The sequence below is a fragment of the Chiloscyllium plagiosum genome, unplaced genomic scaffold (genome assembly GCF_037043375.1).
Source record: "Chiloscyllium plagiosum isolate Xiang-an unplaced genomic scaffold, Cpla_swu_hap1 HiC_scaffold_15, whole genome shotgun sequence".
Classification (NCBI taxonomy): domain Eukaryota; kingdom Metazoa; phylum Chordata; class Chondrichthyes; order Orectolobiformes; family Hemiscylliidae; genus Chiloscyllium; species Chiloscyllium plagiosum.
Genome location: NW_028270153.1, coordinates 54799484 through 54811434, shown reverse-complemented (window position 1 = coordinate 54811434; position 11951 = coordinate 54799484).

Here is an 11951-nt window from a genome sequence, read left to right as displayed (position 1 = left end):
TAAAAAGTACTTCAAACAAAACAAACTGAGAAGGGCGACCTGAAGGTTTGGAAATATCCAGTTAAGGAAAGCTGGTGCAAAGTTTGTTCAAAAATAATCAAGGAATTCATATCTTTTCTTCATTGGTACATTGTATATCCTAGATTCTTTTTCCAGTAATGAGTTAATTTTCTGATTTTCTACCTAGTCTCAGGTCAAAGAATTCATCAGTCCTTGCAATTTAAACTCCACATCTTCAAATGATCTATCTTGCAACTGTTTTCAACTGACATTCAGTGGATTCAGTATAGGAGTTGGGAGGTCATGTTGTGGCTGTACCGCACACTGGTTAGGCTATTTTAGGAATACTGCATGCACTTCTGATCTTCCTGCTATAGGAAGGATGTTGTGAAACTTGAAAGGATTCAGAAAAGAATTTACAAGGATGTTGCCAGGGTTGGAGTGTTTGAGCGACAGGGGGAGGCTGAATAGGCTGGGGCTATTTTCCTTGAAGTGTCAGATGCTAAACAGTGACCTTATTGAAGTTTATAAAATCATGAGGGGCATGGATAGGGTGAATAGCCAAGCTCCCGGGTTGGGGGAGCCCTAAGTTAGAGGGCATAGTTTTAAGGTGAGAGGGGAAAGATTTAAAATGGACCTCAGGGGGCATTTCTTCACACAGAGGCTGGTGTATGTATGGAATGAGCTGCCAGAGAAGGTGGTGGAGGCTGGTGTAGTTCCAACGTTTAAAAAGCATGTGGATGGATATATGAATAGGAAGGCTTTAGGAGGATATGAGCCAAATGCTGACAAATGGGGGACTAGATTAATTTAGGATATCTGGTCAGCATGGATGAGTTGGACTGAAGGATCTGTTTCTGTGCTGTACACCTCTATGACTCTATGACTGTCATCCATTGGAGCCCTATGATTGGTAAAACAGCTGCCTACACAATAATTTGAACCCATTATATTTCCTGCTGCTGCTTCCTTTTGTAACATTATGCTACTGATTAATTTTGGAGACAAACAAGAATCAATGAACTTACCAAGCTTGTCGCAATCTGAGCATTTGTTGATAAAGTGAGATGATTCTTTTGTAGAGGAGTTAGCATCTTAACTTTATTCTTATAATGAAGATTAGAACTAGACTGTGAAGACATGCTTCCTACGTTCAGTAGTGTTGAAAATAAAACAGGTTGGAGAGATGCACAAGGTTTATTTTATATGGAGGGTGCATAGCATGTCAGCTTATCAGAAAGGAGCATCTAGTTACTTTCGTATTTTCTTCAGAATATGGTGTCAGTCAAGATTTCGGATGTGGGTGGAAAAGTCAAGCATTGGCCACTCTAGAACAGAGTTCTGGTGAACCTGAATCTCTGAGTGCACTAATGTTGTGAGAGTACCTGCCTCCACCACCCTCCGAGACAGCATATTCCACATTTCTGTAACATTTTGAGTAAAAAGAACATTTCCTCAGATCCCTTCTAAACCACTTCCTCCTCAGCTTAAACTTGTGCTCTCTGATCTTAGACATGTCCACAGTGGGGAATAATTTCTCACAATCTACTCTACCTCACATAAATTTGTATATCATAATCAGAAAATCCCTCCGCTTCTTCTGCTGCAAGGCAAAACAAACCCAGCCTATCCAGTCTATCCTCATAACTGAGATTTTTCATTCCAGGCAACATCCTGGTGAATCCCCTCTGCACCCTATTCAATGTAACCTCATCCTTCCGATAGTATGCCAACCAGAACTGCAGACAATATTCCAACCATGGCCTCACCAATGTTTTATAAAGTCATAACAAGAATTCCTTGCTCTTCTATTCTTTGCTCAGGCTAATAAAGGCAAATCGTCCTGTGCCCCTGAAGTTGGGTATTATTGAGTGGTCAGGAACATTGTTGAGGATGGTTAATTGAGTCTAATGGTGATGTAGTTGGGTGGTTAAAGCAGTGGTTGGATCTGATCAGGTAGTCAGGTAGTCAGGTGACTGCTTTTGTGACGTCAGACTAGGTAGTAAAGGCCAGATTTTCAAATCTGAGGCCAGATAACTGCTTCTGAAGTAGGTGTTGATGGACGTTATGCATGGGGACCCTGCAGAATCCTCATAACAGACTCCAAAAGAATTACTCAGGAAATTGAAAATTCCACTTCAAAGTGTGAAGGAATACTCCCCACTCACCAGATTGGGTGCATCTCCAGCAGCACTCAGCAAGCTTGACACCATCCAGAATAAAGCAGCCCACTTGACTGGTACCTCATCCACAAACATCCATTGCCTCCACCGCCAAAACTTAGACAATAGCAGTGTATGCCATCAACAAGATACATTGCAGAAATATCACAAGGCTCCTTAGATAGCATATTCACGATCACCACAGTTCTAGAAGGACAAGAGTAGCAGATACATGCAAACAACATTACCAACAAGTTCCCCTGCAAGCCATTCACCATCCTGACTTGGAAATATATAGCTGTTTCTTCAGCATCATTGGGTCAAAACCTTGGAGTTCATTTTCTAACAGCATTGTGGGTCCATCTGCAGCTCATGGCTTGCAGTGGTTCAAAAAGGTAGCTCACTATCACTTCTCAGGAGCAATAAGTAATGTGTAATAAATGCTGGCCCTTCCCATGAATGAACTTCTTTTCAAAGTTCCCCTGTGCTTGCAACCCTCTGCCCATTTAAAATGGAGGATTTTGCTACATTTAAGTTAATTGTTACTCAGGAAAAGTTAGACTAATAAAACTTAATCTAATTCTTGGATAACAATTTAACTGACTCCTGATTTACCTCACACGCTAATTTTACTACCCTCAGACCCTGATACTTTATCACACTACCCCTATGACCCAACATCCTTTCCCATCCGGAACTCTAGTGCCCTACACTGCCACTGGACCTCACCTCCATTGGCAAACCCAAATCCAACACCCCAAAACACAACAATCCTTTTGGAGTCCAGACCAAGACCACCTCGCCCTCTGCCACCACCATGCAATCAGATCCATTTGCTCCCCCACCCCCCCCCCCCCCCCACCCCCAACCCTCCCTGCCCCACTACTGGACTGAACACAGCCCTACATTCACCTCCCACCTCACCTAGGACCAGACTCCTACTCCATTGACCTCAACCCCATTAATGTTGCTTTGAGCTCAATGCAGCAAACACTGTAATACCTTCCACAATGAAAGGGAATCCAATCAACAGAAATGATTGATGATTACTTTTAAGTTTTCTACAAGAAAGAGTCTGTTCTTTCGGAGCCTTGGTGGTTATTTATTGTTAAGAAGGGCTTCAACCAAGTATTAAGAACACATACCTAAAATTCAGTCCCATCCAAATTTCCGAATTTCAGAAACAAAAACAATGCATGTCTGTAAAAAATGTTTATTTCAGATCTCTAGTATTGTCAGTATTTTGCTTTGATTTAAATATATGCTTGACCATGTATTCATCTCCTTACAGTATTCATTGCAAGATATAGCTACAATTTTGCCAAATATCTCTTCCCATTCCTATTTCAAGCTGTTGCAACTGCATTACGAGTACAGCTATACATGAACAGATGAACCACACCTACCATTGTTAATGGTAGAACCCCATCTTGACATTGGTAACATACACTCCTACTGGATTAATCCTGCCATTAATATCAGAGCTTGGATTTGAGGAATATGAACATTATACTCTAGAAGAAATATATTGGCACTGGGTAATCAGTTGGATTTGTAGATTTCAATGCATGAATATTAATAAATGTTGAATAATACCTTTCCACAGCAGCTTTGCTATTTATATTGGTAAACATTTATTTTCATTGCTATTATGATTGGAAAGAGTTTTGTGGCTCAGTGGGTAGTGTCTCCTGTCTCTGAGTCAGAACTTCTAGGTACGTGTCCCACTCAAGGACTTGTTGGTCAAGGAAGGTGCTCCAATATGTGGCTAAACAACTTGGGTATCAACTGATAAATCCTTCCAACACATGCCAATGACAGTTGATAAAAGCTGGGGAGATTCCTGCTCGCCCATACCATCCATCTCTTCGATCATCCATCTCTTATGCTCCAGATACAACCTGCAAGTAAAAGTGTACATTGCCACAAGAACTCAAATTAATTTGGTGGCTTGATTGGCTCATTCATCAGGGCGGAGAAAGTGAGGTCTGCAGATGCTGGAGATCAGAGATGGAAATGTGTTGCTGGAAAAGCGCAGCAGGTCAGGCAGCATCTAGGGAACAGGAGAATCGACGTTCCTGAAGAAGGGCTAATGCCCGAAACGTCGATTCTCCTGTTCCCTAGATGCTGCCTGACCTGCTGCGCTTTTCCAGCAACACATTTCCATCTCATTCATCAGGGCCCTTAGTGTGGATCAAATTGATGCTAAGAGCACTGAATTCAATTCCCCGTTGTGGCCGGGACTGGATTCCGGAACTGTCTCCCTTATCAATGCGTGTGAGATCACAGAACCCTGCATCAGCCCTGCCTTCACACTGAGAACTGAAGAAGAAGATTACTAATAGAAGGCTCCATTGTCATTTAATGTTAAACGATGATAAAAATACTGATGCTTCTGTATTGTGAATGCTATCCATGGTGATTAAGATCTATTAGGTATATAACAAATGAAGAACATTAAGAAAAAGCTGAGGCACGTGCAATACATATGTGGATAGGATTTATGATAATCATTACAGAGATCCTAACACTTTTATTGACCTTCACAGACTGAATTAAAAAAATCTATACCCTATTCTCTTTGATATCCTAGGTTAGCCATAAAGTTAGCAAGTGGGGCTTATAAATTTTGCCAAAAACATAATAGCAATTCTGAAAGGAGCTTTAATTTATGAACTTATATAAAAGTATATGAATACAGTTATCAGGCATTCCTAGCCAAGGTTGCTGTGGTATTTTAATAGGTTTACAGAGTTGCATATATTCCAAATGTTCTTTAAATAGTGAATTTATCTCAGTGTTACCATATATAGTCCATATCATTACATACAAACGTATGTAATGTTGAGAATAAAATGCCTTTAGATTTATGGTTCAGGTCTCAATTACGATCTTTCTTTGTCTAATCGATATTACCATTGGTGAGATGGTTCGTGATTCACATCAAACTATGTGACTTTGTTAAAGATTTCTAACAAATTTATTTGTGGCCATCACCCGGTGTAGAAGACAAGAGCCCATGGGATTGGTTGCTGCATCTAAAGTACAGACTGAATCAGTTCATGATTCAAGTATTCAACTGAAAAACAGTCTCATTATACAATTTCCTTCATGCTGCTCCTCTGACTCAGTGTTTTACCTATTTTCATATATCTTATACCTTCATCATTGACAACCATTACTGATTGTCTTAGCAAAATATAAATTGCAATGGAACTGCTTCCTAATATAAAACATTAATTGAGCTAATAACAGACCCAGATTGCACATTTAAAAAAAGACCATGGAATGATTTAAAGACCATGAAGCTATTCCCTGTAGATATAGCAAACGTTGAATATCACATTTTCAGAGACCACTGCCATTAGCCTGTTACATTCTTGTTTGAGTAATTTACTATTACTAATCCTGCTTTCTCCAAGCTGAGGCTACTGCCTGTCTACTTATCAGTGGTCAGGCATAGACCACAGTGGAACATAAACAGCGGAGACATGTTTCTTTCATAACAAGGTATTTTATTTCATGACAGCAATAGTAGAAATATATAATTAACCAGTCATTGGGCAGCGTGGTGACTCAGTGGTTAGCACTGCTGCCTCAGGGACCCGTGTTCAATTCCACCTTTTGCCAACTTGTGTATGGAGTTTGGACATCTTCCTGCATCTGCATAGGTTTCCTCTGGGTGCTCTAGTTTCCTCCTGTGGTCCAAAGATACGCAGGTAGATGGATTTGGCCATGGTAAATTATTAATAGTGTCCAAGGATGTGCAGGCTAGGTGGATTGGCTCTGAAGAGTGCAGGGTTAATGGGGTTGGTGGGTCTGGGTGGGATGCTCTTAGGAGTGTTAGTGTGGGCATGATGAGCTGAATGGTCTGCCTCCAAACTTTAGGGATTCTATAATTACTAAAATTCTCAGGAGTGGTACAGCATACATGTATCCCTTCAGGTACTCTTGCAAAGCTCAGCCCTGTCTACACAAAAATTGTGTGAAATTATCATATAGGGTAGAGCTGAATGTAACATGAACACTAACGCACACAGAATCATTACAACAGTGGGCTTCTTAATAGAATTATTGTTTACAAATGCATTATTCAGCTCCCATTCTGCCATATGATACAGGAGAAAATGGCCTGGATTTTGCAGTAATGGTAACAGATTATCAAGAATCATTATTATTAAATTGCAAGTCGACCAGAAACTTTTTGATAAATGTGCCACATCAAAGGTTATTGTGAAAAATAAAAACTCATGGTCTATGAGGTAAATATTAGCATGGATAGAAAATTACTTAGCTTCAAAGGTAACAGAGAGTTGTCATAAGAAGATCATTTTCTGGATGGCAAAATGCAATGAGTAAGGTGCCACAGAGATTGATGCTGGGATCACAATCTTTTACAACTTTTATAAATGACAGGAAATGAAGGGTCAGAAGATGTTGTTGCTAAGCTTGCTGATAATACAGTGATAGGTAGGAAAGTTAACTGTGAAGAGGAAATAATGAGGTGACAATGGGAAGTGGGTAGGTTAAGTGAGTGGGCAACCATGTGGTAATGAAGTATAATATGGGAAAATTTGATATTGTTCATTTTGGCAAGAGGAATTAAAGAAAAGTATAACATCTAAATGTTGAATAGCTCTGAAACGCAAGTGATCTGTGAATCCTTGCGCATGAAACACTACAGTTGACTATTCAGGTATAGAAAGTAATTCAGAAACCTCATAAGGATTTTATAATTTACAGTGAGGGGAACCAAACACAAAAACCAGGAGGTTATGTTTCAATTACACAGGACACTGGTGAGGTTATACCTGGAACACTGTGCACAGTATTGGTTTCTTAAAATAAGGAATCACATAAACGTGTTGGAACTTTAGAAAAGGTTTACTAGACTAATATTAAGAATGATAGTAAATAAAAACTGAAAGAACTGCAGATGCTGGAAATCAAAAACAAAAAACAGAAATTACTGGAAAAGCTCAGCTGGTCTGACAGCACCTGTGGAGAGAAATCAAAGTGAACACTTCAGGTGGACTAACCCTTCTTCAGAAGGACCTTTCGTCTGGGTCACTTGACACAAAACATTAGCTCTGACTTCTCTCCACAGATGCTGCTAAACCTGCTGAGCTTTTCCAGAAATTTCTGTTTTTGTTCAAGAATTGTTGGTTGTCTCGTGAGAAAAGGTGAGACAAACTTAGCAGATATCTATTAATATTTAAGAGATTGAAGCTGAAATGTGAGATTCTGAGAACAGGATGTTTCATTTTGGGGAGGATTCTGAAGTAAGGATTTAAAAACAAATGGTTCACGTGTTTAAGAAAGAGATTTAAAAAAAAGTTGTTTTTCAGAGATTTGAGAGTCCTTGCAACTTCTCCTCAAAAGGTAGTCCTTTAATATTTTTAAGGTGGAGTTAGATAGATCCTAGATGAGTCAAAGGTGTGAGCGATAATGGACAGTAAACATAGCTGCCAAGTAATTCCATGAAATCCACACAGTGTGGAAACAGGACTTTCAGCCTAACAAGTCCACACTGACCTTCCGAAGAGCACCCAGCCTGCCCCTGTAACCCTGCATTTCCCACGGCTAACACACCTAGCCTACATATCCCTGGACACTATGGGCAATTTAGCATGGCCAATCCATCTAGTGTGCACATCTTTAGACTGTGGGAGGAAATCAAAGCACCTGGCAGAAACCCGCACAGACATAGGAACAATGTGCAAATTCCACACAGACAATCACCTAAGGATGGGTACTGGTGCGGCAGCAGTGCTAACCATCGAATGGCAGAGGTGATTTGTGGGGCTGAATGGCCTACTCCTGCTCCTATTTCATGTGTATTTTCATAAGTATGTAATTTGTGTTGACTGCACATGAAGAAATCTAGTAGTTGCTCATTATTCATGGTATATTTTGTTTCTAATGGGGCATTATTTTTCTTCAGTGAACTTGTCAATTTAATTATTTTTCTTCAGCAATCAACCCGAGGTGGAAGCAATACTTAATGTAGCTGATATGCCTTTTGCTTCATCCTGAGATATCTGTTAATCATTGGGCTTCTGTGCACATGATACGATTCCACAATACATGATGTGCAACCCGCATACATGATACTGGATTCTATTTTCTGCTTGCATTGATAATGTCATCCCAATGAAAATGTATGACAATGTAATGGATTGGAAGTTAATTCTTCATGTAGCATTGATAATGATGTCAAACGGGCCTTAGCACAGATTTTGATGTCATTCAGGTTTGATTTGGCATTACTAAGCTGTAAAGACTGAGATTAAACATGTTCACTCTGGGCCGGTATTGAAATCTAATTGGTCTGTGGTGTCAGATGGTTCATATAAAACAATCGACAATTTACAGGTTAATGATATCGCTTAAAGAAAAATCCAAAGTATATAATTAGTTCATATACAATAGACGAACTTGAAGGACTTTGTTATTACCCACATTTAATTTAATATTTGAAAAAGAAACATGAAATAAGGAGATGAAAATTTTAACAGCAGAGTTGAGTATATGAGGTGCTTTATCTTAGTCCTCTGATGTTGCAAATACAGAGTTCGTAATATCAGCAGTTAATGTCAGTAACCATGGGAAATTTGACATAGCAGCTGAGCCTTCTCAGACATGATTGTTGCTTGCATTGTCCTGCTCACGTATTATGGGCATTCTGTTACTGATATTCACTATTCTTCAACGGGAAATGTAAAGTAATGTTTGATTAAGCATTGTGCAGTCCCTATCTCTCCTATAAGATAAATTACTATCATAATCCCAAGGTACCTGTTCATCGTGGGCTCTTGTGCTTATGAAATGATTCTACAATACACCATGTGCAACCCACATACATTATCCTGGATCCTATTTTCTGCTTGCACTGATAATGTAATTCCAATGAAAAAGTATGACAATGTAATGGATTGGAAATTAATTCTTCATGAAGCACTGATAATGCTGTCGAAAGGACCTTAGCACTGTTTTCGATATCATTCAGTTCAGCTTTGATATTACTAATCTGTAAAGACTGAGCTGTCTGCCAATAAATTCTTCAAATATTTATTCATTGACTTTGAAAGAACATTGTGAAATATCGAAAATTTACTTTCCATAAGGAAGAGGAAACATTTTATGTTTGACTGTCTCAAATTACAGAGAACAATAATTGGATGTGTCACGTGGACAGCCGACCCTGATTGTGTAATATCAAAAGGAATACTGCCACTATAAAGGACAGTATAAAACAAAACACCAGTTAGAATCAGTACATATGCTCACACAAATATAATAAGCTGCTAAAACCATTGGACCATAAGGTATAGGAGCAGAATTGGGCATCAAGTCTGCTCTGCTAATCAATCAATCATGACTGATACATTTCTCAACCTCTTTCTCCTGCCTTCTCCCCATAGCCCTTGATCCCTTGACGAACCAAGAACCTTGGAGCAGCATTAAACCTGTTCTATTGTTGTCAGTGCCCTCTTTCAGGTGAGATATTAAATAAAACCTCTTGAGTGCATAGAATATGGAACAAGCAGAAATAAAAACTATGTCTTAAGCTGAGACTTGTGTAGATTATCGAAACACGGTATATACATTACCCAAGTCTCAATTGCTTAAGTTAGGTTTAAGTTTGAAATATTGTGAGCAGCAGGACTGATGGGAGAAAGAGGAGAGAGTGATGCAGATGCTGGAGATCAGAGCTGAAAAATGTGTTGCTGGAAAAGTGCAACATCCAAGGAGCAGGAGAATCGACGTTTCAGGCATAAGCTCCTGCTCCTTGGATGCTGCCTGACCTGCTGCACTTTTCCAGCAACACATTTTTCAGCTCTGATGGATGCTTTTCTCACAAAATATTGCTGCAACATGAGAATTGACTTGTTCTCAAACAAAGTTAGACAATCTTACCTAGACTCACACAAGATGGACTTATTAAAGAGTATTTGAAGTGAGTGTTAAGTCTGGAAAGACCCACGTATACGTGTGTCCCATAATGTCTCTGTGCAACTAACTATTTGCTGACATCCAAGCACCATAAACAACTGGCAACTTCCAATATCTCTAATAACAAGAAAAAAATTAGCATTAAGACACTGTACCTAAATGCTTGTAATATTCGTAACAAAGTGGATGAATTAACGGCACAAATGATTATGATGTGGTAGGCATCACAGAGATGCTCAAAGGTAGAAGACAGAGGGTGGTGGTGGAGGGTTGTTTTTCAGACTGGAGGCCTGTGACCAGTGGAGTGCCACAAGGATCGGTGCTGGTTCCTCTACTTTTTGTCATTTACATAAATGATTTGGATGCGAGCTTAACAGGTACAGTTAGTAAGTTTGCAGATGACACCAAAATTGGAGGTGTAGTGGACAGCGAAAAGGGTTACCTCAGATTACAACAGGATTTGGACCAGATGGGCCAATAGGCTGAGAAGTGGCAGATGGAGTTTAATTCAGATAAATGCGAGGTGCTGCATTTTGGGAAAGCAAATCTTAGCAGAACATATTCACTTAATGGTAAGGTCCTGGGAGTGTTGTTGAACAAAGAGACCTTGGAGTGCAGGTTCATAGCTCCTTGAAAGTAGAGTCGCAGGTAGATAGGATAGTGAAGAAGGCGTTTGGTATGCTTTCCTTTATTGGTCAGAGTATTGAGTAAGGAGTTGGGAGGTCATGTTGCAGCTGTACAGGACATTGGTTAGGCCACTGTTGGAATATTGCATGCAATTCCGGTCTCCTTCCTATCGGAAAGATGTTGTGAAACTTGAAAGGGTTCAGAAAAGATTTACAAGGACGTTGTCAGGGTTGGAGGATCTGAGCTACAGGGAGAGGCTGAACAGGCTGGGGCTGTTTTCTCTGGAGCGTCAGAGGCTGAGGGGTGACCTTATAGAGGTTGACAAAATTATGAGGGGCATGGATAGGATAAATAGACAAAGGCTTTTCCCTGGGGTCGGGGAGTCCAGAACTAGAGGGCATAAGTTTAGGGTGAGAGGGGAAAGATATAAAAGAGACCTAAGGGGCAACTTTTTCTCACAGAGGGTGGTACGTGTATGGAATGAGCTGCCAGAGGATGTGGTGGAGGCTGGTACAATTGCAACATTTAAGAGGCATTTGGATGGGTATATGAATAGGAAGGGTTTAGAGGGATATGGGCCAGGTGCTGGCAGGTGGGACTAGATTGAGTTGGGATATCTGGTCGGCATGGCCGGGTTGAACCGAAGGGTCTGTTTCCATGCTGTACATCTCTATGACTCTATGACTCTATGTGGTTGCAGTGGGTTCAGGACTGGCAGTTAAACATCCAAGGATTTACAACTTATTGAAAAGACAGGGAGGTGGGCAGCGGAGGCGGGGTTGCCTTGTTAGTTAAGAATGAAATTAAATCTATGGCACTGAATGACATGGGGTTAAATGATGTGGAGTCTGTGTGGATGGAATTGAGGAACCACAAAGGCAAAAAAAGCATAATAGGAGTTATTTACAGATCTCCCAGCAGTGGTCAGGACCAGGGGTGCAAGATGCATCGGGAAATACATAGGGCATGTCAAAAAGGCAATGTCACAGTGATCATGGGAGACTTCAATATGCAGGTGGACTGGGTGAATAATGTTGCTCGTGGATCCAAAGAAAGGGAATTCATGGAATGCTTACAAGATGGTTTTGTTTGGAATAGCTTGTGATGGAGCCCATTAGAGTGTAGGCTATTCTGGACTTAGTGCTATGTAATGAATCAGACTTCATAAAAGATCTTAAAGTAAGGGAACACTTTGGAGGAACAACC